Consider the following 27,595-nt stretch of genomic DNA (forward strand, 5'->3'; position numbering starts at 1 on the left):
TGCCAAGAACAGATGCATTAATAATCCCCATAAAGCAATGGTAGCCAACTAATTTGAGATATTAAAGGAAATCATGAGTTTAAACTTTCCTATATTTCGAAGATGCAAGGTTCCATCGATAAGTGCAGGAAATATTAAACTACACCATTAATGCACAAAGAGAACAATAAAATATCCAGAGATCTTATTTCAGTTCTTTATTTTTACTTTCGAAATGGAATCCATTATCTTACGTGAATGATTGTAAAGACTTACTGTACCTTTTAGGGATTCTTTTATGCTGTTTTTATAAATTGCCAATTGTAATCAAGTAGTATGGACTTGGGTGCATGACATCTTTATTGGACCAATTTATACAGATGAAAATGTGTGCAGACTTTCTAGTTTCACAGAAACTTTGTTAAGCAAAATGGAAAAGTACCTGTCTTTTATAATATATGGGAGGAGACACAAACCTTTCAAATCTACAATCTATTTTAAAATAATACTCTTCAACAAGAATATATTATAGATGTGAAACACATACCCCCACCAGCTCAACTAGTAATTGTCCGTGTTTCTGAACTTGCTTGATGAGTTCTTAGAGAAAACTTCCATCGTCCCTACCATCCCAGAATTCTCTTGATTCCTAGTGTTGGTGCATGCATGCTGCTGGTGCCTTGCTTGTACTTCAGCTGGTGCAAATGCTGTTGACAGGGTTTGAGCTACAGCCCATTCAGTCTGCACTGGCTTCCAGTTTGTTTGTTTCCTGAGCTTAATTCAAAGCTCTTAAAGCGGGACTTTACCTCTTTCCGCAGGGCCTGCAAGACAGAGCTGTTCCACCAGGCCTTTGGCCAGGGCACAGCCTGACTCCCTCCTTTGGCAATCTTCACAGAACTCTAGCCCAATGGTTGCCATTAATTTGAATTGAATTAATTTTATAATGAAATGATTTTAGAATGTTGTATTTTTTATTTATTTATAGAATGTTTTATTTATTTTATTGTTGTTAGCCGCCCTGAGCCCGGCTTCGGCTGGGGTGGGCAGGATATAAATAAAAAAATATTATTATTATTATTATTATTATTATTATTATTATTAATGGTTGGGATCAGAATATTTAATGGACTACCTTTCCCCACATTGAATTTGCCCATTCACAGAGGAGTCCCGGGACAAGGCTTTTACATTTGTGGCTTGTGGTGATCCCTGCCTCAAGAGACCCAGTGGATCTTCTCCTTACTGGCATCGCAGCACACAATAAAGGCCATTTTGTTTCCCTGTGGCCCTTTCAGGCAGGAAGGCAGGGTATAAACATTTAAATAAACAAGTGCTTGAACTTATAGCACCCATGGATACTGCTGTTTTGCAACTGCTTGCCTAGCTTAAGAACCAGTGTGGAAGCACACACATCTGTCTATTTCAAACAGTTCACTTTCACAGCAATTAGTGAGGGTTTCATTTAAATCTGAGATTGGGGTGAGAGTGGAGGTATTCCATGCATGGAGCTGCCAAGCAGCTGGTGGTGTTTTTTTTTTTTATAAATGTTTATTAAGATTTTTTAAATACAAATGCAAAAATAATCAACAATATAGCATATATCATAACATATTTTCAAAACCTCTTTGGACTCCCTCACATCTCCCGCTCCCACTTACATCGTCTTAAATTTTAACCAGCAAATTGTCATCTTGTTTATATTCTTAGGTCCCATTCTTTTAAATATAGTCTAATAGTTCTCCAAATGGTTTATATTTCCCTCAATCTACTTATCGTCCTAATTCCATCTAGTTTAGTGGTGGTCAATTATTTATGATCTAGCATCCTTCTTAACATTCAACCAAATTACAATATTTTTGTAAATAAGTCCTAAATTTCTTCCAGTCTTCTTCAACCCTCTCCTCTCTCAGGTCTCGGATTCTGCCGGTCATCTCAGCCAGTTCCATATAGTCTATCAGTTGCATCTGCCATTCTTCCAGTGTGGGTAAATCTTGAGTTTTCCAGTGCTTGGCGATGAGTATCCTTGCTGCTGTTGTTGCATACAGGAAAAAAGTTCTATCCTTTTTTATCACCATCTGGCCGACCATACCCAAGAGAAAGGCTTCCGGTTTCTTGGGAAAAGTATACTTAAATACCTTTTTCAACTCATTATATATCATTTCCCAGAAGGCTTTCACTCTAGGGCATGTCCACCACAGGTGAAAAAATGTTCCTTCATTTCCTTTACATTTCCAGCATTTGTTATCAGACAAATGGTATATTTTGGCAAGTTTAACTGGGGTCATGTACCATCTATATATCATTTTCATTATATTTTCCTTCAAAGCATTACATGCAGTGAAGTTCAGCCCAGTGGTCCACAACCTTACCCAGTCCTCAAACATAATATTGTGCCCAATGTCCTGTGCCCACTTTATCATAGCCGATTTAACCATTTCATCTTGTGTGTTCCATTTTAACAGCAAGTTATACATTCTTGAAAGTACCTTAGTCTTAGGTTCTAACAATTCTGTTTCCAATTTCGATTTCTCCACCTGGAACCCTAACTTTTTATCATTTTTAAAAACTTCCTTAATCTGAGCGTAGTGTAACCAGTCTCGCACTTTATCCTTCATTTTCTCCAAACTCTGCAATTTCCAATTGTCTCAGTCTTTTTCTAGAATTTCCCAATATTTCGGCCATTTGGCCTCCATATTGAGTCTTTTTCGGGCCTTAGCTTCCAGAGGCGATAGCCACCTCGGAGTTTTATTTTCCAATAAGTCTTTATATTTTGTCCAGACATTAAACACTGCTTTCCTGACAATATGGTTTTTGAAGGCCTTATTGATTTTAACCTTATCATACCATAAGTATGCATGCCAACCAAAAGCATTATTAAAACCTTCCAGATCCAATACGTCAGTGTCCTCGAGAAGTAGCCAATCTTTTAGCCAGCAGAAAGCTGCGGCCTCATAGTACAACTTTAAGTCCGGCAGGGCAAAGCCCCCTCTCTCTTTCGCATCGGTTAATATCTTAAACTTAATTCTGGGCTTTTTGCCCCAAGCAGCTGGTGTTTAAGTGCCATACCTAAAGCAGACCATACATGAACAGAAGCTTGTTTAGCATTCCAAACTGTAGATAAATGGCCCTCAATTCAGATGTCAGTCAAGTATTGCAAGGTGGCAAAATTTACGATCTGAACCAGGTAATTGTGAACTTTGGGTTCCTTACTAAGATGTACATTTTAGTAGTGTGTCAGGCACTGCCAGCATGATATATATAATAGTGCAATCTAATACTGATGTGAATGTTCCTTGTATAGAACATTAGGGATGAGATTTAGGAGTGGTTGAAATTCACCGTTGTCACCCCAGAGCCACTTTGTCTTCCAGAGCCCACTAGCAGGGCCAGATTTAGGTTTGATGAGGCCCTAAGCTACTGAAGATAATGGGGCCCTTTATATGTCCAGCTGTCCTTTGTCAACAACAAATTGTCGCTGTTTTTGTGTTGAATATATGCTATATGGTAATTTATGAACCTAATAGGTATCTAAAGGCATTTGCACATAACAAAATATGTATTTTATAAAAGTAATTGCTGAACTTATCTTATATTTTGGAAATGTACATCCAGTTTTTTCCTCTTTAAATTTTTTTGTGGGGCCCCAAGAGAGTGGGGCCCTAAGCTATAGCTTGTTAAGCTTATATGTAAATTCGGCACTGCCCACTAGCATAATGCTGCGTGATGATGTAATCTTTGGGGGAGGGGGGATGTCCTGTTACTCCAGAAGCTCCTTTCAGAGGAGCACTATGTCATCATGTAGCATTTGTGTCAGAGGGCTTTTGGAGGAAATGGTAGTCACCTGGAAGAACTCCAGGGGGCAGTTTGAGAGCAACAATGAATTTTGTGTCCATCCCAAAATGTGCCCATCCAACCAATGATTTTGCTACCTACAAATAGGGTGGCAGAATGGCAATGCCACTGTAGCTTGCCTCTAACAATCTGCCCCAGCCCTTTGGATATGCACTTTGGCTTGCACAACTACCACCTCCTCCGCAGTTGCTTACATAGTGACTGTTTCTACCCATATGGTTTACAGAAGTACCTCAGGTTAAGAATTTAATTCATTCCAGAAGTCCGTTCTTAACCTGAAACTGTTCTTAACCTGAAACACCACTTTAGCTAACGGGGCCTCCCACTGCCACCGTGCCGCCAGAACACGATTTCTGTTCTCATCCTGAAGCAAAGTTCTTAACCCGAGGTACTATTTCTGGGTTAGCAGAGTCTGTAACCTGAGGCATCTGTAACCTGAAGCTTATGTAACCCGAGGTACAGCTGCATTTTCCAGCATAGTGTAGTGGTTAAGATGGGGTGGATGTGTAATCTGGTGAACCGGGTTCGCGTCTCCGCTCCTCCACATGCAGCTGCTGGGTGACCTTGGCCTAGTCACACTTCTCTGAAGTCTCTCAGCCTCACTCAACTCACAGAGTGTTTGTTGTGGGGGAGGAAGGGAAAGGAGATTGTTAGCCGCTTTGAGACTACTTAAGGGGAGTGACAGGCAGGATATCAAGTCCAAACTCCTCCTCCTCCTCCTCCTCCTCCTCCTCCTCTTCTTCTTCTTCCATGTGTACTTACAAAATACACATGGTACACAGCCCCTTGAGACATGCATGGCTTCTATATTCTGAAAACATGTATGGAAGAGAAATTGCATAGGTAGAATCCTTTACACATAAATGGACGGATGTGGGAACAAACTATGGAGGCAGCAGCAGTAGCCACAACAGGAAAGAAAAGTGTAGAGTCCCAAAAGCAAAGGAGAGAGGGTGGCCACTGTGACCTCATGATGGTGCGGCTTCCCTGAAGCAGAGAAAAAAGCCAGTGTGACCTCATGATGATGCTGCCTCCCGGAAGGAGAGAGAAAAGCCACTGTGACCTCATGATGATGCTGCCTCCTTAAAGGAGAGAGAAAAGCAACTGTGACTTCATGATGATGATGCCTCCCTAAAGGAGAGAGAGAATGGCCACTGTGACATTGTGATTATGCTGCCTCCCTGAGAGAGGCTTTGTTGATGGGATTGTGCATCGTATATAGTTTTCAAGAGGGGTGAAGCATATATAAATAGGTCTAAGAGTTATTAAAAAAGAACTTAAGACTGGGGGTTTGTGGCTTCTGGCTTCTTAAAAATGTCACTTTATGGAGATCTTAGTAGTTTTCTGAGACTCCCTTGTCTTACAACATCTGATCTAGAGGGTACACTACCATGGGCAAAAGGAGGTGTCTCTCTCCAGCTGTTAGATGCATTTGCCAAAACTGAGGTTATTCTAGAACATGTTAGACATATATGATGCTGCTCTAAATTCTACTAAGATTTCAGTCAGCCAATATTCATCCCAGACTTGGAGTAACGGACTATTGTTGACCTATCTTACCTAAGTATAATGGTGGAGAGCATTACAGCAGGTAAATGTAAAACACATTATTTTGCAGGTGGCATTGGTTGATTTTTCTATTGACAAAAGGTTACACCAGTATCTACCATTGGGGTTATACTTCCTCCCATCCCCAATTTCCTCATCCACCTGGTTTTGGCATGCCTCCAGGGTTTTAGAGATGAAAGTTTTGTTCATCTGTGACAGCCACATGTTTTTCTTCATCAGCCTATGTAAGTTAACCTGAAGGGTTGAGCTCTTGGGCAGCCAACCACTGAAGTGTGTTCCTGTATCACTTTCTGCTGTGTCTGAATATATCTAATTTCATGAGACATCCTGGCTTCAACAAATTATAAACCACTCTTGGAAGAAACCTTCAGGGCAATAAATTCAGGGCAGTCAAAATGTTGTTTCTGTAATGATAGCATGAAGGCAACCATTAGCTGGCCAAAGCAGAGAGAGCTAATGGGCTTGCTCCTTTACCATAGCCAACAGTTTGCAATAGGAAGTGATGGCATCCCATCCTTTATAGCTATGCATTTATGCCTGAAATTCTGGAAGCAGGCCTTCCTTCCACGACTGTGTATTGTTGCCAGGAGAAAGGCTTGCTTATCCAGCCCTTGCAGAATGTATCATGAGTAGAACTAAAGGGTAGAGTACTGACCTAAAGCCACTCCCACCCCCAGTCAATATAATATAGAATATATGTGCTCCATCATCTTGTACTGTTTGCCAATGCTGGCAATTCATAACACAACTCGTTCTTTCTCTTGGCAAATGTAATGCATCCTTAGTGTCTTTCTTGGGTAATTTTAAAGCAATGCAGTAGTCCATCTACATTCTTTCCTGGTTTTGTTTGCATCTGTTCATTGCAATGCAGAAAGCAAAAAAAAAAAAAAATGGTTTTGTCCTCCCAGTACTTGGACGGCTCAGTTTGTTGTTTGATTACCTGAAGGAGATTCTCAATCACTTTATATAAGTGCCAATGGACTTGGGATCCAGCTATAAGTACCCAGGTTGCCTTCTGAGAAATTTTTGAAGTGTTATCGGTGCTGCTTTTGCTTACATGGAAGTTTGGGGGATTTTTCTCAAAAGCAAGCTCATTCAAATTTCAGTTGAAATTTTGTCTTAGGTTTAAATTCAGTAGCAACTATAACCCTTTTTCTTAATGATGTTGCCACATGAAAAGTTGGCCTGGTTCAAATGTAACAATAAGCTGGGGTCACCAATATGGTGCTCATTTCTCTTTCACTTAGAAGGTCCTCTTCCCCCGCTAAAAGAAGCATTACATTGTCACCTTCAGATGAGGTTATGGTGTGAACTTGGTTGTAGTGTGTGTGGTGCCCGCAGTGGTTTCTCCAGTTTGCAATTGCATCTACAGGGCCAAAAAGGATGGCAAGCCCTACGCAAATCAACCTGTGGCTTAGTGTAAACAAGCAAGCATGCTGTTGCATGGAGCAAAAATCATGGCTGCTCCGCTCCTCCTCTGATTCTACTGCTGCCACATTATAAGGAGCTACGCCATGGTTTGGCCTAGGACTGCATGTGAACCAGGACTCATGGTTTTTCTCACTCCAAATATCCCAAGCACTGTAGCCAAGGTTTGTTCTTTAAAGGAGAAGAAACCACATACTTGGGTTCTCCAGTAGCACTAAACTAAACCATGGCATAGTTCTTTATAGCAGGCCTAGGGAAAGAAATGAACCCATTGCACTCTTTGCTCTGCCATCAGTATACTTGCTCGTTCATGCTTAGTATTATATGCAACCAAGACCATTATATTACTGAATAATTTCATTCGTTTTCAAATCCTATGGACTTGAGCTGTGTGCATGTTTTAGTGTTTTCGTTTTTGTTTTAAAGTATGGCTGTGATTCCCCCCCCCTCAATTTTATTGTTTTATCTTTTTGTAAACTGCTTTGAGGTTTTGTACAATCAAGCAGAGTACGAATTTTATTAAATAAATATGCATTCAAACAAACAATGGAGACACAAGCAGCTTTAGAGCCACATCACACTCCAGTATGGGTGGGCCATTGATGAACTGAACAATCTGTGAGACTAAGGCATCCTCCCTCCTTCCTAAGTCTTGTATTTTGTTCAGTTTATTGAGAACTTTAAAACAATTCTACAATCTGTTTAAATGCCTTTATTCCGAAGCAAAACATGTTAGCGGTACTTGGTGCTTGATTGGGCTCTGACAGATACTGGCACTTTACAGTGTGATGAAAATGGAGATAAGATTTGATTAAACAGAGCATCAATAGAAACACTAGGCTTCCATCTCCCTACAATGAATGTTAACAGGGAAGTGTTTTCCAATTTGCATTGCCGTTTAAGCAGCCGTGCCGTAATCACTGAAACAGTGTAATGACTTAATCTCCCTATGGAGTCACCCTGTTGTGGTTTTCTGAGGGATGCTAGCCATTTTCCCACACGGTATACACCATGAAATTCAAATAACACGAAGAGAGATGTAATTCATTTCTCTGTTGCCTTCTGCTGGGCTTCATTCCCAGAGCCTAGAGCAAAGATATGTGCGCACACACATACACACACGTACGTACGTATGTGTGATAATACTGCAGTCTCTGCACACCTGTTCTGAATTATCCATGGAAGTACCATGGAGAGGGAGAAACGCATCATTGTTTATCAGTGGGATGGTAGGGGTGGAAATATCATAAATCTGTTAGGATAAGAAAGAGGGGCGGGGAATCAGTTTTCATAATCAAGTTGGTATTCACTGATAACATGTCCAAACCATTTGCATACTTCTGAGGCAAATGTTGAAGCATGGTTCATATGTTACTGGAAAGGCTGTGCTTGCCACTTTCCCATGACCACAATATTCCAATAACATTTGGAGGCTAAACCATGTGTGCTTTCTGAACACATAGCTGCTCCTCAGGCCAGTGTCAGCAGCCAGGATGCTGGGTGGGGAACCAGCATGGGTACTTATTTACTTGTAGCCATGGAGAGTCCTTGGTGGTCATCGAAGACAATACAGGGCTAGACGAATCAAGGGGTCTAACTAAGACAGCTTCATGTGTATCTATTTTTAAGGCTTTAATCCTATAGTTGCTTACCTGGGAGTGATCCCCCTTTAACTCAGCAGGACGTTGTTCTGAGCAGACATGTATAGGATTGACCTGTGGGCCATGTTACTAAGTGTCCACAACTTTGAGGAACATGCAAGAAACAAGTGAAAGTAATTAAAAATGGGCCACAGTTAGTGGAAAGCTGTACAAGCTGCATTAAAATAAGCTCTGTGTGGTAGAACCTTTGTGCAGCTCCTGTTCATTTTAAAGGGGCTTGAGCACGAGAAGTTCCCTCTGGATTGTGCCCATAATATTTAAATATTTCCAGCTGAATTTTTAATGTAGTTTATTGATCTTTCTCTAAGTGGATGATGAATAATTGTTTCTCACACTCCCCCCCTTTTCGTATTTTTATTGATTTTAATAGAAACAAACAGCATTACACACAAAAAAGAGGAAAAATCAACAAGGAATCATATGGACAAAGGACAGCACAAATCGCATATTGTATTCTGTGGCAAAATAAAATTTAACCCAAGAGTTTAAAATATATTTGTTGTTAAAACAAATTACTTTTGGTCTTTAATTTTGTTTGACATAGCACTGGGTGTTTTACACAAAAAAGTAATACATTTATGAACAAAATTTTGGAAAGAATAATAGAAGGGAATGTGTATACACTTTAAAAAGTGAAGCTCATGTTGCAGAAATAGCTGGGATTGATTTAAATCAATTGAAGACTATTTCATCACTTTAAGTGCCTTCTCAGACAAATGTCCATTATTACTCTGTTCCTGCAATATCGAGTGATGACTCTGAATGAATGGGTCATCACAGATCATTGTTTTACACTTTTAAAACATTTTTATCTTTCCCTTTGCTCAAAGACCTCAGGCCAACACACATGATATCCTGCCCCCCTCCCCATTTGACTCTTCCAGACTGAGAGGCCTGTGTTTTTGTTGTTGTTTTTTTAAAACTAGGATCAATTCACAGATGTCATTATAGACCTGCTCACATTTTGTGTTTCACTACTGAATTTTCTCCATGCTACAGTCATACCTCGGGATAAATACTCTTCAGGTTGAGCGCTTTCAGGCTGCGCTCTGCGGCGACACGGAAGTAACGGAGCCTGTTACTTCTGGTTTTCTCCACTCGCACATGCACAGATGGTCAAAATGACATCATGCGCATGCATGGAAGTGGAAAAACACAACCCGTGCACATGCAGACGCGCCAACGCGTCTTGCATTCCGTTCGGAATGCGAACGGGGCTCCAGAACGGAACCCATTCGCATCCCGAGGTACCACTGTATGTGCAAGCCCTCAATCAAGTAAAAACAATGCCACATGAAGCTTCAGTATGACTGGTACAGTTGGGTGGAATTTTCACAATCAGAGCAGAACACTTGGGGGACACATTTGATCACAGAAATATCTTCTAAGTAGGCATGGGTGAATCTGAATTTTGATTTCACTCAATTTCTAATTTGACTAATGTTAAATTCAGCTCTCCACATTTCTGCATCAGTCTGTGATGTGTGAATTTCTCCTAATAAGCACATTTTGTATGCCATTTTACCGAATATGCACAATTTTGCAAAGCATTCTTACCTAATACAGTCGTACCTTGGAAGTTGAATGGAATCTGTTCCGGAAGTCCCTTTGACTTCCAAAGTGTTTGACTTCCAAATTGCAGCTTCTGAATCAGAAGCTGTAGAAGCCGTGCCGGATGTTCGGCTTCCAAAAAAAGTTAGAAAACCGGAAGAGTCACTTTCGGGTTTCAGTTGTTCAGGAGCCAAAACGTCTGAGTTCCAGGGCAATTAACAACCAAGGTACAGCTGTATAATGGATTTCTGTACATTATTTTCACTAACAGCTGCATTTCTATGCACAACCCCCTGGTATAAGCATTTTTGTACAAGTTATTTGACTGGATAGCTGCATTACAATATTCAGAGAAGTGCCATTTTTGAAGAATGACACTCCTTCAGTTAGTGTATTGTTTCAGAAAGTGTGAATTAATTAAGTTCATTTAAATGTGAACTGAATCAAATTTATCCCCATCCCCTATTTCCAAGTGTGTCTGAGTATATACATTATGTTTCTACATGCCATCACTACCTCATTGAGAGCATCATGTAAAAAAAAAAGTCACCATCTAAACCAGTCCACTACTTCCAGATGTGTTGATTAACTGATCTGAGTTACACATGCATGTTCCTTACTTGACAATTGGAATACAAAATGCTAACTTTATGTCAACGAACCGACCATCACAGATCTAAAGATAGAGCCAGAACTTTCATATCTGTCTGTGTTGCATATGTTATTCCATGGGGTTGGTTCACATATTCGACTGCCCAGCTATCAAAACTACATTAATCAAATACAGAGGAATTAACTGATGTGCCTCTACATGAACCAGTCTTTGCTGAGGGGGAGCCAAGAGTGTGAACTATTGAATTGCACTGTATGTGAAGTAATAAGAATTTGTGGTAAGTAGAATCTTGCATGACAAGTACTTCAAACAAAACCTGGGATTTATTATGGATTAACACATACCAGGCTTGTCCCTGGTTGCCTTCCAGCTTCTTAGGGCACAGAGTTGTACCAGAAGCCTCCTTGCTTGTTGCACTTGTTGCCGCTAAGCATTATTTTCTTTTCTCTGGGATCCCAGTAAGAACAATATAGCAGTATCTTGTTACCACACCCTTTGCCTCCATCCATGGGCCCAGTTGGCCATGGTCTCAGCACTCCAGTCCAAGGTGCATTCCACTCTCTTTCCTGCTTTTTGGGCTTCCCATCTCATTTCTCTCTGGGCTTCCTCCTCCCCACAGTTCGTTTTGTCTATTCCATTTTGTACCCACTGAGTGGTTTTTGCTTTTAACCCTTGCTTATCTGCATTTCCTTTGTGCTGGGCCCCTCTTAGATGCCTTCTGTTGCATTCTGGACCATCTTCAGATCCCTTTTCTGACTGGCTTCTATACCTCATGGTGCAGACAGGTCTTCCTGCAGTATTTAATCTGTGATTATTCATCCTCCTATTCAAATTATTTGATGTGTGTACATGAGCAAAGTGAACCAGTACACTAAAATATTTCCATGCACAAGTGAATTCAGAGAAAAGAAACAGGTTTTAGCATTGCAGAATTTTGAGAGAAAGGTATGTTGATAAACAAAAATTATCCACTTATTGAGTGGAGAATATTTTGCTTTTATTTGTGGGCTAAAGAAGGGGATATAATCAAATTGTTTTCTTAGCAGTCATTTTCTAAGAAGTTCACATTATAATTCATCAAGAGTTGATTCAATATGTGTAATTGAAAGTTGTACGGTAATTTAAAACACTTTCCTTGCTCTTTTGTGAAGAGTCCAGGCTATATAGATCATTTTAGCATGTAATCTATACATATTTGGTATTTTATGATTTTATCGGTAGATTTATGTGTCGGTAAAATGATGGCTATTATGAGTCTACAACTGTATTTAATTCCTGACTTTCTAATATGCATTCACAAATCAATGAACCTAGCTGTCTCTGCACCTGATTCCCAAGCTATTTAGATTCCTGTACTTTGCCCTACATGGTTTTAGTTGTACTTAAAAACAGACATTCATGTGCCAGAATGAGACTGGAGAACTGCATTGCAATTCACACCCCATTAAAAGCAATGCAAGGTGGGTGCACAACATTGACACTTGGATGTGCATTTGGGTGCTCATCAGATTTACTGCTGTAACCCAGTGGTGGCAGCTGGTCACCATTTTTATTTCCCATTAGTCTCCTGGAAACAATGCTAGATCGACATAGAAATATACAGAAGAATTGTGGGAAATAAAAACAGCAGTCCTCCAACCTTCAAATAAGGTGATGAAAGTGGTCATTTAGGGTCGACCCTTTCAGATATATCTTGTTTCTAGTACAAATGGGAGTAATTAATAACAAAGCCCATATAATTTGCCATTTGCCATTTCACAAAACACAATTTTGTTTTTCTTGTGTTGTTTTGGCTAAAATAACACACTCTGGGCAATCAGTACACCAGGTGGAAAAGAGCCTTCAGCAATGTGTTTCTAGTGCAAATGGTCGTGACTAAGACTTGTGGGAGTAGAAGAGCACAAGAATATCCCTATTTTCATCTGTGAAATGGTGTAGGGTATGCCATAGCGCAAACTGTTTTTTTGCAATCTTGGTGAGATGTAATCAAATCAGTTTACTGAAGCAGCCAACAGTTCCCACAAGGATTGTCCCACATTTACAGCAGGAGTCCCATGAGTTTGGCCCATATCCCATTAGGAAGAAGCACATTAGGGGAACAAGGGGCAGTAGCACCCTTGGCATCTGTTGCATTTGTGGAATCCTGCCCACCTGCTCTGTAGTAGTATGAGATTAACCAGTCACACTTTATGAGGGCTGAAAAGGAATTTGGATGTCCCTTGACTGGCCCATTGGGGCACATTTTTCCCCTCCTCTATTCTGATGAGGGGTATTGTCAGTTTGTCTAGTTGGATTTTGTTTGTGGGGCTTTTTGTATTTTTTTGAACAGTAAGGTAAAGATAAAGGGACCCCTGACCATTAGGTCCAGTCGTGGCCGACTTTGGGGTTGCGGCGCTCATCTCGCTTTATTGGCCAAGGGAGCTGGCGTACAGTCATGTGGCCAGCATGACTAAGCCACTTCTGGTTAACCAGAGCAGCGTTCAGGAGTTTGCAGCGTTCAGGAGTTGATTTGTTCGGCAACTTAGCCATTCGGGAACCAAGGTGCCACTGTATAGCAAGTGGTGGAGAGGCGGGAATAGTTACATGGTTCTTGAGATCCTGGTTGTGGTTCTTTGGATTCCGGACTAGGATGCATTGCAAGGTTGCTGATGCAAGCAGCGCTGCTCTCTTCAGTCTTGCAAACCACTACTATTTGTCTGCAATATCTTACCTTTGGGGAAGGGGAAAGTAACAGTGGCAGAGGGGGGTGTTCCCAGGCATCCAAAGGAACTCCCCTGGAACTGACCACTTTATACATTACATTTGCAGCTGTGCTACACTTAAAAATGTAAAGTATGATTGCAAAATGTATAGATGCAGGTACACTCATTAAGGCTATTTACAAACTCCTGTTGAATGCACACTCAATTTCAAACACAAGCTTGTCTTTGGGTAATGTGTGAAATGGCCCTGAATATAAATTCAGTCACTAATAGAATACTAGATGTGCGTTCAGCATATTGGGGGTTGGGAATGCAATCAATTTGTGTTTTCCCCCCCACCAAATATCCTGCAGTTATGCTGAAATATACTGATATGAATCTATGTGTCGGAATAATGCAGTGAATGAACTTTAAAAATACACCTTCCCTCCAGAGATGAATTATAATGGCTAACCCTTTTTTCCCTTTAATTACAATCAGCTTTTTTCTAAATCTATTACACCACCACAGGTCAAAATGATTTATTTCTCTATTTTTGGACATGTGAGTTCTATTCTACTGTTGCCAGTGAGTGTTCAGCTGTGCCAAAAACTGAGCAGGTTTGTGGTTCCTTTGTAACATCAAAACGAAGACATTTATCATAGAGATTTATCATGGGACAGCCAGCCAGATGGTTTGGGTATTTTAAAAGTGGGTTCTTTGGGTCTTGATCAGATCATGCAATCTTTTAGTTTACAACAACTCCATCAGCTGCACAGTAAAATTTCCAGGGTTTTTTTGTTTTTGTTTTTTTTAGTAAAATAGAAAATATTAATATAACGGCTGCTGTAGCTTAGACTGTCATTTTCAGAAAGAAAACCTAGTCATAACCAATTCTACTGATTGTGTTCTCATAATAACATGACCTCCTGTTGCTTTGCAAAGAGGCAATGTTAATTTCAGACGTACTGCTGAAAAGTATGCACAATAAATGACCCTCAAAGGGCCCATTGCAAAATCCTAAATATATTTTCTCCCCTCAAATCAAAGGCTTTTATTCTGCCAGGCCTGCTCAAATTCAGCTGGAAGGAATACTTTCCAAACGCACACAGCACGCTTTGGATTTCTTTGGAAGAGCTTGCTCAGACTTTCAGTATGTTGAACTCATGCCACAGTGTGCTGATCAGTGTAAGTTACTACTTTAAGTTCAAGTGCATTGTTAAACAAGAATTTCCTTTAAGTTCTGCTGCACACAGTTCCAAGGTGTGAAGAATTCAGGAGATATAAATCCCTTTAAAGTAGGACCAGAAACTGGCAGCCATTGGGAAGAATCCAGCTAGAGGAAGTTCTCCAGCTTGCCCAAACAGGGGGAGGTAATGAGAAGTGTGGCGTCCTTGGCACTTCCACAACCACCACTGCGTTATGTTATGGAGTGACAGCAGCCACATAAACATTCTGGGCTAAAACCTGCCAAGCAAGGCAAGCAGGGTAGGAGAAAGTAGGGGAAGATCAAGTGTATGGTGCATTGGCAAAACCACCTATGTACTCTGTTGCTTCTCGCTTAGCAGATAATATTAGCAATCTCTTTTTGTGGTTACAGAGCAGCTCTGTGATCAGATACTGTAAACATCATGGTTAGATGCCCATGTTCTTTCTGCAGTCTGCGTGCCTCCAGAAAACCTTAATAAAGTTCTGGCAGATGTGACGTTTTTCAGGTAGCCCCTTTCCCACTATTGCTTGATCCTTATGAAGATCCATGTTGACCTCTTCCCTGTCCCATATGTTACACCATTATTGTATGCTTTTAATGCAGTGACACATGGAGACTAGTCCTCTACAAAGGACAGGTTGATTCCAGACTGGCCTGCAAAGGGACCTTCATCCGTCAATAATACGCAGGACTTTTTTTTTCAGCCGGAACTCACTGGAACTCTGTCCTGGCACTTTTGCCATTATAAGATAACAAGGGTTGGTGTACATGGTGAGTTCCAGTACCTCTTTTTCTAGAAAAATAGCACTGAATGTGGGGCAGAAAAGCCTGTGGAGTGGAAAATTGAGGCCTTTCGGCTGACAACTACTTGCAATGCTGCATTTTTTCTTGAGTGAGCAATAGCAAAATTACTTAGTACTTAGCATGAAGAAGTACTTCAGAATAAATGTTCTAATTGTTTCTTATGGATTATCTCAGAAATTGCAGAAAAAGCAGGATTTTTTATGATAGCACTGTAGGGTTGATCAGTATTATCATTCCTCTATTGATGAAGATAAAGTTTCCCTGGAGGGTTAGTTTGGGAGCAACTTTCACTTTATTCAAAACTAGCCTGCATGCTTTAAAAATGTATATTAGTATTAGCTTGACCAGGTGAAGGACGTAGTACAAGTTAAAACACAGGTTTTTAAAAATGTAGATAATTTTCCCAGATATGCCACTACATAGATAGACCTGCATAAATTCACAGATACAGAATGTTCCACAGAGTTAATCACTTGGCAGCTTAATCAGATAATTATATGTAAATTTGTTTATGTATTAATGGGGAGGATAAGTACACTACTCCCTTTGTTCCCTAAGGTGCCTTTCTTCTTGCATCTCCTTTGCTGCTGGATTGTGCAAAATAAAAGGGGAAATGAAGAAATAAGGTGGATGAGATGGGAAACCAATGATTCAAGAAATCACACAGCATCGGATAATTCTATTTTGAAATCACAGCAGTGACTCCCAGAGGCGTAAGCTTCCCAAATTACTAGTGAAAACCTCCTTTGACGAATCTAGTACTAGCAAAAGCCCAGAGGCAACCTCCCCGCTCCCCAGTAGTGCCTAATGTTTCCTGAAAAGACAATACTTAGAAAATATTATCTACCTATGCAGTGTTATTTTCCAATTTCTCAAGTCTTTATGGAAGGAAACATCCTTTGTTCATCCTTTGCAAAGAATGATGTTCCTTAAGTACTCAGAGTAGTCCTGGTGTTTGCTAGTCAGAGGGGTTTGCAAATCTAAGAATGTCCTCATTGCTGCCAGACTTTTGGGACAATCTTCACTGTTTGAATATGAGTCTGTGTTTCACACCAGCCAGTCACTGTACAATAAGGGCCGGCCTGCAGCCAGCATGACCTGAGATCAACATAATTTTCAGCTGACTCAGTTCACTAAAAGCCAGTGTTATGAATTCATATTCTAAAATCACTGTGTCTGAGAATTGTTGCAAGTTTGCCCCAGGTAAACAGATACACATTTTATTATTTCTGGATCCAAAGGCTATGTAAGTTGGGAAAGTGATTTGTGTAATTTCTTTCCTAATATTTACCCTTTTTCATTCTTGGAGATGAGCGTTACTATACATTAGACAGGCTTTTGTCTGTAAGACTTGATGTCTCAGTGCCTGTTAGTGTGTTCTGTGACCAGGGAGAAATCGGGGGCGGGGGAGGGGATAAATTGGCCAGCCCAAGAAGTACAAACCCTAGATAAAACAAACTATCCCCTAACATTCAGACATTGACTCATACTATGAACTGGCACAGCCACCCCCATTTCCCCCAGAAGATTTTAAGGTATCCCGCAAATAGAATAATTCCTCATAATTTAGAAATGATAATCTACCAGTTCCAAAGATTAAAGTTCTTATTCCAAGATTTAAATCAAGATGTATCCCTCACACGTCTGATTCCACTGGCAGTTTTACTATGCACATGCTTCAATTCATTTCCACAGATCCAACCGTGGACTTGAAAGTTACCTTACATTTAGCAACAACAACAACAACAAAAATGGTCAAAGCAAGAATCTATTGTGAATCCAAGAAAACTTTGATAATTTCAAACTGATATCTGAAAAGAGTGTTGAAAATTCCTCTTTGCCCTGAGGTTTTTTCCACAATAGTGATTTCAACATATTGTCACTTTTGGAACTTGCAAGATAAAGATTGGATTGGTTACAGTAAAGAATATAGAACCAATTAGTGTAACAAAACCTGATGAATTTGAAGTGTTTTGCTTATGGATTTTTTTTTTAAAAAAAGGTTAATAATTTGTTTTAAGGGGTAAAAACTCAGAATATCTTTATAACCCTCACACCTAATAATTAATCACCAACTTAAAGAGGTGACAGAAAGCGGGTTGCATATTTATGAGAAGACTTAGTGAACTAGAAATTGCACACTCAGAGGTGAAGGTAAACCAAGACTCTGAGGGGTGGCACAAAAACTCTGAAGAGGTAAGTGGCAGGACAGGCTCAGTGGAGTGATACACCATAGAAAAGTAGTCAGTGGCCGAGTGAAGTGTGCCTGTTCATTTTGCCACAGTCCCACAGAATAAGATTAAAAAACAGATTAAGGTTATACATTTTACTGGACCAGAACTTTCCTTAACTCCCCAACATACACTCATCATGAGTTTCCAAAATGTCATCAAATACTTAAGTTTAGTTTCTTCTGTATGTTTAAACTGGCTTCAAAACAATCATTGGATGCGTTAGAAACATTCTCACCTTTTTATAGCCAATGCCAAACCCTTTAGCAACTTGAAGCAGAGTTTGATTTATATTGTGAGTGGAAATGGTTTGCAAAAATAGTAGAATCTGTTACTCTTTCCAGGGCAAAGTATGAATCTGGTATATGAAAGGCAAAGTGTACAACCATATATTTAAATAGGGTGGAGGGGGGAAATATCATGGCAATTTAAGAAGATAACTCACTTTAAGAATGTGATCAGTTGATGAGTTGTGACAGGCAATGTCACTTCAAGAACATTCAAATGAGTGAGCTGTAGAGGTCAGACCCAGCAGCTGATTCCAAGATCCTGTTACTTAGCCTAGTAATGGACTGATGTTAACCAGAAGAAAAAAAAGATCTGCAATTATGTGGCTAACCTTAGTATTTAAGTGAAGGGGGGAGGCTTTGAAAAACTTGTAATATAAGAAGGTGATCAAAACAGCCAAAAAGCTTTAGGTTTTTCTTTTATCTCCTGTATATACCCCCCCCCAAATCTGTTTAATGATGGAACTCAATAAATTACAAGGCAAAAATAATAAAATGAAGCTGGGTAGAGTTAGTTTATATTCACATATGTTATTTATTTAAAATTTGGATGGTTTTGGAGAACTGCTGACTCTGTGGGTTAAGAAATATTGGTGTCGTTTTAGGAGGGTGGGGAGTCCTTAATGCTTTGCATTCACTTGCATTAATTTGACATGCTGAAAGGGAGCCTGCTTTGACTTAACGGTTTGAAATAGACTAACCATCAGTTCTATCAGAAGAGAAAGTATTTTAGATTTGAGTTATACTTTCTTATTTTAATTGTGTACAGAGCCATGTACATTGATGGCACTGTTTAAATAAATGTTAATAATAACAGAAAAGGTCTGGGAATGCTACTCCATAGCATACTTCATAATGCGCTATAAGTTACCAACTGTGTGTACCTTTTATGTGTATTCTGTTCAGTGCTTAAATTAATGGAGGGGTGGTTTGCAAACCCTTTTCCTTTGGGGAGCCCTTTCTACATTGATTCATGTGCTGAGGACCCACACACGTCAACCATAGAACCCATGTCATAAAGGCTTCTTTCTCTGGCATATACTAGGACACACTCATGGAGTGCATTTGGGCTTGTTGGCCTTCACTGTCTTCTTGCTTAAATGGACACTGTGGCATAAGATCTGCTTTCCATCCTCTTGCAGGATGCCCCTTGCAAGGGAGAAATCAGTACTGGTGAGCACAGAGTCTTTCAGAGATATTTGTCCCCCTTTCTCATTTTATTAAGGAATTCCTGATTTCATATAATGAACCCCAAAGTAGTCCAGATAAGAACACAGTTTTGAAAAAGACTATCATTGGGCCATCTGTAATGGAGGTACTTAATTATATCTCTTGAACATTGTTAATATTTGAGGTCTTCTGGTTTTAATTATTCGTTAGGCGCCTTCCCCAACCTGATGCCCTCCATATGTTGAGCTATAACCCAATCATCTGTATTATTATATTTATTACTATTGATTAAATTTTTATACCACCCTTCCTCTGAGGATGGGTTTACAATATAAAAACACAAAAAATATATATAAATTTTCAGCTGCCTCATCCATATTTGTACCCCATTATGGACCATTTAAGCATTTTCATCCTGCTCTACAACTAAATAATGCCACCTTATGAATGCTATTAAGTGACTGTCTCTGTGCCTCAGGCTTATGATCAGACTTTTTGTTGCTTTTTTGAGTTATGAACTTAATCCAGTTATATGTTTGTTTCTTTTCTGAATCATTTCCCAGGAAACAAACACTGCTGCTTTTCTGTTGTAAGCTACATGTGGAATTCCAGTTGAATTCTCACACAACCAGAGACATAGCCATCTTAAGTACAAACATATCCACATTTGTTGATGTGACATACCCGAGTGGGTAGGGGAGGGACAATTCTGAGCATGTTGTTTTAAAATATTTTTTCCCTGAACAGTTTTGTTTCATTTCAGTCCTCTTACTACGTTAATAGCCTTTTAAAAATCAGCTGTAAGCTGCAGAAACAACAACACAATGAGGCTTTAGGAGGGCTCGGGTCTGATTTGTTAAAGGGGGTGTTATTAAGATGGCACTTTCACTCTCCAGAATCATCCCAGTTCAACATTATTGAGCCCCCCAAGCTGATGCTCTCTCCTACTCTTGGGGGGGGGGGTGCAAAATACAACTGAATGTGAACATCTATGTTGAATAATGAGGCACCAATGCAAATCCTGGACAACCTTCTGAATTTCAAGGATGAAAGCCAATTTGACACCCAATTTAAGGAGGCCAGGAAAAATATAAAACACAATTCCATGTGCCCTCTTCCTTGAAGATGAAGACATTGAAATGAGATTTTTGCTCATTCACACAGTCAGGATACCATTCTGTGTTCATGTTTGAACTCCCCACAGACCCATACAGTCTATTTTCAAGGGTGCTGGGACAAATGTAAAATGCCCCTCAGTGCAATGTATGACTTGAAGAATAAGAGACTACAGCCATATTTGATATACTTGACTATGTCGTTTTAAGACATAATTTTCATTGGCAGTTGGGATACTTGCTTGGCCACCCACCCCACCTGTACACACACATCTGTTTTACTGGGGGCAAAGATGAAAGATGCAAACAAGATTATAAAGTGAAACAAGACCTTTCAGACCCTGCATTTTACTAGTGCTCATTTGATTTATTGACAGTAGTCATCTGTTCCACTGGGAAGCTGAATGCTTTCATTATTAAACTATATTTAGAGCAGGATACTTTGGATACTGAAGTGGTCAGTGATGCTTGGCCTTAGCATGATGACAGATGATTTACCAGTGGATGAAAAAAATGTTTCATCAGCTGGGTTCATCATTGCTTTTATAACGTACTGCTAGCCTAGCAGATTTTTCCAGGGAACATAAAGCAAAATAAAGCTCTAGAGCAGAAATTAGGTGCCTGTGGCCCTCCAGATGGGTTGGGCTACAACCCCTGTCATCAATCTTGATAGGCCATGCTGCCTGGGGCTGATGGGAGCCTAACATTTGAAGAGCCACAGATTCCCCTTCCTTCTCTTGGGACATCTTTGAGATGTCCAGAGGTCAGCAATGTGAGAACAGACCTTTCCAGCAGTAGCTCCCCTCTTGTGGAATGCTCACCCCAGGGAGGCTCACCTGGCACCTTCATTACATATATTTAGGCACCAAGAAAAACCTTCCTCTTCTCCCAGGCCATTGGCTAATCAATCCCTGGCCTTTTGAATTGTGTATGGTGGGGATGGGGATATTGCTTTTGTTTGTTATTACGGTATGTATTTTGTGTTTCTATATTGTAAACCATCCTGTGGTTTTCGGATGAAGGGCTCTATAGAAATTTAATAAATAAATAAATAAATAAAATTTCACATCAGAGAATGTTGGTTGAGGCAATGGCAAGACAGTCCCTGAAGCCTATCCTGTCCGGAAAGGTGACAGTAGGGAGGTCCCTCCTCGCCTCAGAATTCCAGGCACATGAGGAATCCTCTCCAGGTTTTTCCTCAGTGTGTGACCTGCATGCTAGAGATTCGCAAACAATTACTATTCTTATCAAAAGGGTTAGTTTTAGTGCTTGCTTCCTACATTCCTCATGAAGTAATATATTCAGCATTTGAAACCAGTGGGATACATTTTCTTGACATATTTTTCTTGCCCCAGTCAGTGACATGTGTTCTGCCCTTCACAAAGAACATGACAAAATGCCTTCGTTACACATAATACTCATTATAGCCAAACATACTGAATATGATTGTGGGGTGGGGGAGAACCTTTTAAAATGTTATATACCTTTTCTGCTTAGCCTGCACCTTAATATGGACAAAAAAGTCCCGCTTTGGCCTCCCAAGTATTCTGTGTCATCCCCTTTTGGTTGTGGCCTTTTTGGCACAGGTTTCTTCTTTTCCCAAAGGCTGTTGCTGCTCATTTTCATTTTATTTTTGCCCAGCACCCATTCTCTGGAGATCGTCCCAGCTGTGTCTGCACTATGGGTGATATCAGCATTGTCATGTTGTCCACATGCATTATAGCTAGGTGGGTGACACCTAGTCACGTACACTTCACAATTCAGCCAAATGTATTGAATGCCTTGCATTCCATAGTTCATCTAAAACACAGGGACCTGAAATTGCATGCCTGGCCTTGTTAGCTTCAAAGTTACTTTGACTCATATATATATATATATATATATATATATATATATATATATATGGTTTCATGGTTTGGGGCATGCCATTAGCATTTGTTTCCTTTTTAGTCCTCATATTTCCTTAATAAAATGGCTTTGAGGCCCGAGGGGGTGACCTTTTCCTTTGTGTTCCCATCAACAAAATTTCATGTAGTCACTTTAAAAACTACATATGTAGCTTTTTCCTGTTCACATTCCACATCTTGTTCTCTCTACTGTTGCTGTCGTTCATTGGCTTTGTTCTGCCTGTTTGCTTGCCAAGGTCTGTGCTGTGAAGGCTCTTTCCTTCGTTCCAAGAGGCCATCACTGCACAGCAAAGTTTAAATAAACAGCTCATTTTATTAGACAGAGATTTATGGCTTTCAAGGGTTTTGTTGTTGCAATAACTGACTGGCTGGTTTTGCTGCTTGTCTAATCAGCCAGTACGGGGACACAATTTGCAAAACCTTTCTCCCCAAAATTGTTACGTTTGGTCGGGTTGTTTGCCTCTTCTTCCTCAGCTCAGCATCAGAAGGAGATACACACACACAAAAATTTCCGCTTTTGTAAGAGACAGGCATATATGATGCATTTATGATGAAGACATCCCTTCAAATTACATAATTTAAAAATGTAACAAATTAAACCAGGGACTATGATTAATTACAACAGTTGCAACTAAGCTGAAATGACATGCATTATTTAGTGTTTTAAAAGATATCTAGATTTCAAAAACAGGTCATTATTTAAGATAAACAAATGTAGGTAACACACCCCACTCATGAGTTCAAAGCACAACACTTTGTCTCTAGAAGGAAGAGTCGGAAATTTCAAAAACCCTTTGAACGCCACATGTACCCCTCAGTTTCCTTTGCCTCACTCCCAAAGCTGACAGCAGGAATAAAATTTCATTATATTCACATTGGAATGCGATTTTTTAAATGGCAAAGCCCCAACACCTAGTGACAGTGGTAGGCTTGCTGTTTGGGTGACATCATAACTGGGAAACCACACTGCAGAGCACAACAAGTCTGACCAAACTTTGTCAGCTTGCAGGCTTTCCTGGGAGGATGAATGATTTCCTCCTACCAATGTTGCGATCACTCACACCTTTCCCACACATTCAGCAGCATTTCAAAGATGTCGTCTGGTGTCACTGGCAACTTCTGATAGTAAGCACCAGTGCTTCCCACGTTGCAGTATCTAAGATATGAATTATAGGGCTAGCTGTGTAGTCTTTGTCAGGCTTTGGTGTCCAACTTGGGAAGCGGAACTCAGACTTCATACAGTACTGATTTTCTGTGGGGGAGCGTCCGTGTTTACTGTGGGTTAAAGGTTGGGCACTTGGGCAGGGAGAAGACTTTCAGTAAATGGTCATAGGGCTTATTGTTGCTGACTGGCACATCCACCACTCCTTGATGAGCCAGACCTTCAAGCATCTCTTCACTCTGAGCATCAGTTCCTCCAGATATTAGGAAGACACTCTTCTGACCATGGGTTCTCTCACACACCCTTTCCTCCTCCAGATTCCTCAGGAGTCATTTTCCCCTCCTCTCCCACTCTGGCAAGGATCTGTTCCCCTTTCTTCTTGCCACCCCTGACTGGACACTCTACCTTACCTCTACTCCAGCATCTGGATCTCTCTCTGACTTCCCTGGTGTGGTGTTATCTACTACGTACTCCACTTTGCCTTCAGGCCGCTTTTTTCACTGAAGAAGAAGAAGAAGAAGAAGAGTTTGGATTTGATATCCCGCCTTTCACTCCCCTTCAGGAGTCTCAAAGCGGCCAACAATCTCCTTTCCCTTCCTCCCCCACAACAAACACTCTGTGAGGTGAGTGGGGCTGAGAGACTTCAAAGAAGTGTGACTGGCCCAAGGTCACCCAGCAGCTGCATGTGGAGGAGCGGGGACGCGAACCCGGTTCCCCAGATTACGAGACTACCACTCTTAACCACTACACCACACTGGCAAAACACATGTTAAAAGCAGGGTGAGGAGGCCATGAGCGGCAGATGAATGTAACCACATTTGTATTAAATCTGTTTATAAAACAAGGTGCAATTACAGTTTTAAGGAATGACAACAATTAGCAGAACAAAATCTGAATTACGGTATTGTCTCTTGATTTGAAATATGCTTAACCTTAATTTATCCAGCACCAAATCACTCTGCAACCAATTTAAGAGCTGCCCTATGTCCCCTGCCTCAGGTTCCCAGCACTGGCCCTAGCAGGACTCTGGTTCAGAGGATGCACCAACTACCTCCTCCTACACCGAGGATGATTTCCCTGCAGCCTTTCCAGCTCCACAGCCACACAGGAGCATCTAGCTGCAGAATAGGCCACAGGTCCTTTAAATATTGCAAGCAGCTCTTGGGGGGAGGGGACAGAGCCACAGGAAGATCAAGTCCTGCCAGGTTCCTAAAGGCTTCAGATGACTTTATACCTTTGCTGACACAACTTCCCCAACTCAGCTAGCTGGCCTACAGGTGGTTAACCAGAACTGCCTGGTCTCACCTCAGACTGGTTCTCAATGGTTTTTAGCCATGATGGCTATATTCTATGTCCTGTATTGGAGGCACTATGACTTTGAATATCAGTTGCTAGGAACTGCAGGTAGGGAGAATGCTGTAGCAGCCAGGTCCTGCTCTTGGACTTCCCTTAGACACCTGGTTGGCATCAGCGAGAACAAGATGCTAGGCTGGATTGGCTTAATCTAGCAAGACTCTTCTCATGTTGTTATAACTGCATCTGAAGAGGAGCCCTGAACTCACCTAGCCAGATCACACAGACAGGAATTGGGTTGATGTATAAATGGACTGGTAATCAGATACAATAGCTTACAGAAATGCTTATTTCACTGGCAAAAACACATAAGAAATTGATGCTGGTATTTGCATGTGGATCTATTCTGCCATGGAGACACTGTAAGGTAGACAATATAATTTTGTTGTAGTTCAAGGGAAATTTGAGAGCATCTATAGCTGTCCTAGCCGGAATTAAGATTGCCAGAAGAAATATCAACAACCTCAGATATGCAGATGACACAACCTTGATGGCAGAAAGTGAGGAGGAATTAAAGAACCTTTTAATGAGGGTGAAAGAGGAGAGCGCAAAATATGGTCTGAAGCTCAACATCAAAAAAACGAAGATCATGGCCACTGGTCCCATCACCTCCTGGCAAATAGAAGGGGAAGAAATGGAGGCAGTGAGAGATTTTACTTTCTTGGGCTCCATGATCACTGCAGATGGTGACAGCAGCCACAAAATTAAAAGATGCCTGCTTCTTGAGAAAAAGCAATGACAAACCTAGACAGCATCTTAAAAAGCAGAGGCATCACCTTGCCAACAAAGGTCCATATAGTAAAAGCTATGGTTTTCCCAGTAGTGATGTATGGAAGTGAGAGCTAGACCATAAAGAAGGCTGATCACCAAAGAATTATGGTGCTGGCAGAGACTCTTGAGAGTCCCATGGACTGCAAGGAGATCAAACCTATCCATTCTTAAGGAAATCAGCCCTGAGTGCTCACTGGAAGGACAGATCGCGAAGCTGAGGCTCCAATACTTTGGCCACCTCATAAGAAGAGAAGACTCCCTGGAGAAGACCCTGATGTTGGGAAAGATGGAGGGCACAAGGAGAAGGGGACGACAGAGGACGAGATGGTTGGATAGTGTTCGCGAAGCTACCAGCATGAGTCTGACCAAACTGCGGGAGGCAGTGGAAGATAGAAGTGCCTGGCGTGCTCTGGTCCATGGGGTCACGAAGAGTCGGACACGACTAAACGACTAAACAACAACAACAAATAGCTGTCCTTGGTAAACATTGAGCACTGGAGTATATATTGTCTGCGAGTTTTTAAGGTTACTATAAAAATGTATATGCAGGACTAATAATTATGTTCTTTAAGATGACTTAGACTTTCAAATGGAACAAGGGGAGGAGATTTATTCAATAACAACAAGAAAAAAAGAAAAACTTGAATGTAAGGAAATAGGTTAACACGTATTGGACTGTTAATTCACACTTTCTGAGCATTCCACAGTGAAACTGAGACAATATCATTGCCAGTTAACTGCCTATTTTTTTACAGTATCCCTTCCATTATCTTTGTTTCCTATGGCTGCTGCTCCTTGCTGAGGGGAAAATGAAAAGAAGAACATCAAAGAATAATCTGTTCTGTGTTATGCCAGTAGTTCAAAAAGACACAGTTTGACTGTCAGTTTAAGCAGTAGCATCAGTACAATGGAAAAACTAAAATGTGGGTACTGAAGAAAACTGAAAGAAGGAAAACTGTGCTTTGGAAACTTGAATTGGAAGAAATCAGTGAGTTACAGATTTTAGGTTAAACATTGTAGGGGGCAATTGGGGATTACAGTCACCTTCTTCCAAACTAGGGAGAAGAAATGCATCCATTAATGTTTTCATACCATTTTGCTGTTCTTAGACTTTGAGCTTTCAGGACATGATGTCTACATTGTCAGCCACGTAACCCCTACCCATGGGATCCTGCAGTATGTTCTACAGTGAGACATAGATATGGTCCCTTGAGCCTTATTCTAGTTTGGACTGAGTGCATGCTGCAGAACATGCATTCAACTCCCTTATAGCGGCAAATTGCAGGAGAGAGAATCAGTTGTGGTATGGAAGCCTTTTGTGATCTTCACTGATAAACTTCCAATGAAACCTGGGATTCCTTGGAATACAGTTGAAAAACTACTACTACTACTACTACTGTTGTGAATGCAGTGTTGCATCTGGAAGTGAGGTTCAGATCCATATTCAGTCAAGGAGCTTGGTGGAAGGCTGACCAGGTAACTGTAATTTGTGCAATGCTCTCTCCAGGGAGGCTCACCTGGTGCGCCTTCATTACAGGTTTTTAGGTGCCAGGCAAAAACAGTTTTCTATAACCAGGCCTTTGGCTGATTAACACTATGACCTTTTAAATGTGTTTGTGGGAAGGAGGTTAATGGTTTTTTTAAAATGTATTTTGTTTTCTCATTTTGTATTTTTATGCTGTGAACCACCCTATGATCTTCGGATGAAGGGTGATATAATGATGATAATAACAATAACAATAACAGTAATAATAACAATGTAATTCTGCCTAATCTTAATCTACACAAAAGGTACATAAATTGCTGAGCATAGAGTTATAAACTTTGTACATTGCAGGAGCTTAGGAATTTATAAATAATGAAAGTCTCTATTCAGGACCCGTCTTTTGGTAGGCCCACCCACAAAAACATTGTCCTCTCACCAAAGCCATGATACAATACACCTCATAGGACTCAGTGCTTAATCCTGAACCAGGTACCTGAAGGAATTTAGCCAAAAGGGATTCAGCATGTGTGCCACAATTTGACTCTGATGAAAGGAGGATACAGCAGGGAAGTTAGCTGTGGTAAAACATAAGCCTCATCAAGGATAGGCCAGGGCATTCTGTGTTACCCCCGTAAGGGCTTTCAGGTAGAGCTTGCTCACTTACCTGTCTGAGCACCTAGGAAGCAGTTATTGCTGTTCCTTGTATGGGCTACAACATTCACATTTTCCCCTCATCCATTTCCTTGTGAATGATACAGGGACATT

General features: G+C 40.6%; 1 protein-coding gene and 2 long non-coding RNA genes across 3 annotated transcripts in view; all 3 read left to right on the plus strand.

Moving 5' to 3' along the window:
* LRMDA (leucine rich melanocyte differentiation associated) overlaps window positions 1–27,595 on the plus strand; it is a 744,858-nt gene that overhangs the window by 644,090 nt on the left and 73,173 nt on the right.
* LOC307216631 lies at window positions 4,981–9,001 on the plus strand. Its single transcript, XR_013839238.1, has 2 exons — window positions 4,981–5,422; window positions 8,860–9,001. It is a non-coding gene; the product is annotated as an uncharacterized lncRNA (long non-coding RNA).
* LOC307216633 lies at window positions 11,527–15,300 on the plus strand. Its single transcript, XR_013839240.1, has 3 exons — window positions 11,527–11,598; window positions 14,935–15,049; window positions 15,249–15,300. It is a non-coding gene; the product is annotated as an uncharacterized lncRNA (long non-coding RNA).

The sequence above is a fragment of the Podarcis cretensis genome (genome assembly GCF_951804945.1).
Source record: "Podarcis cretensis genome assembly, chromosome: 5".
Lineage (NCBI taxonomy): Eukaryota > Metazoa > Chordata > Lepidosauria > Squamata > Lacertidae > Podarcis > Podarcis cretensis.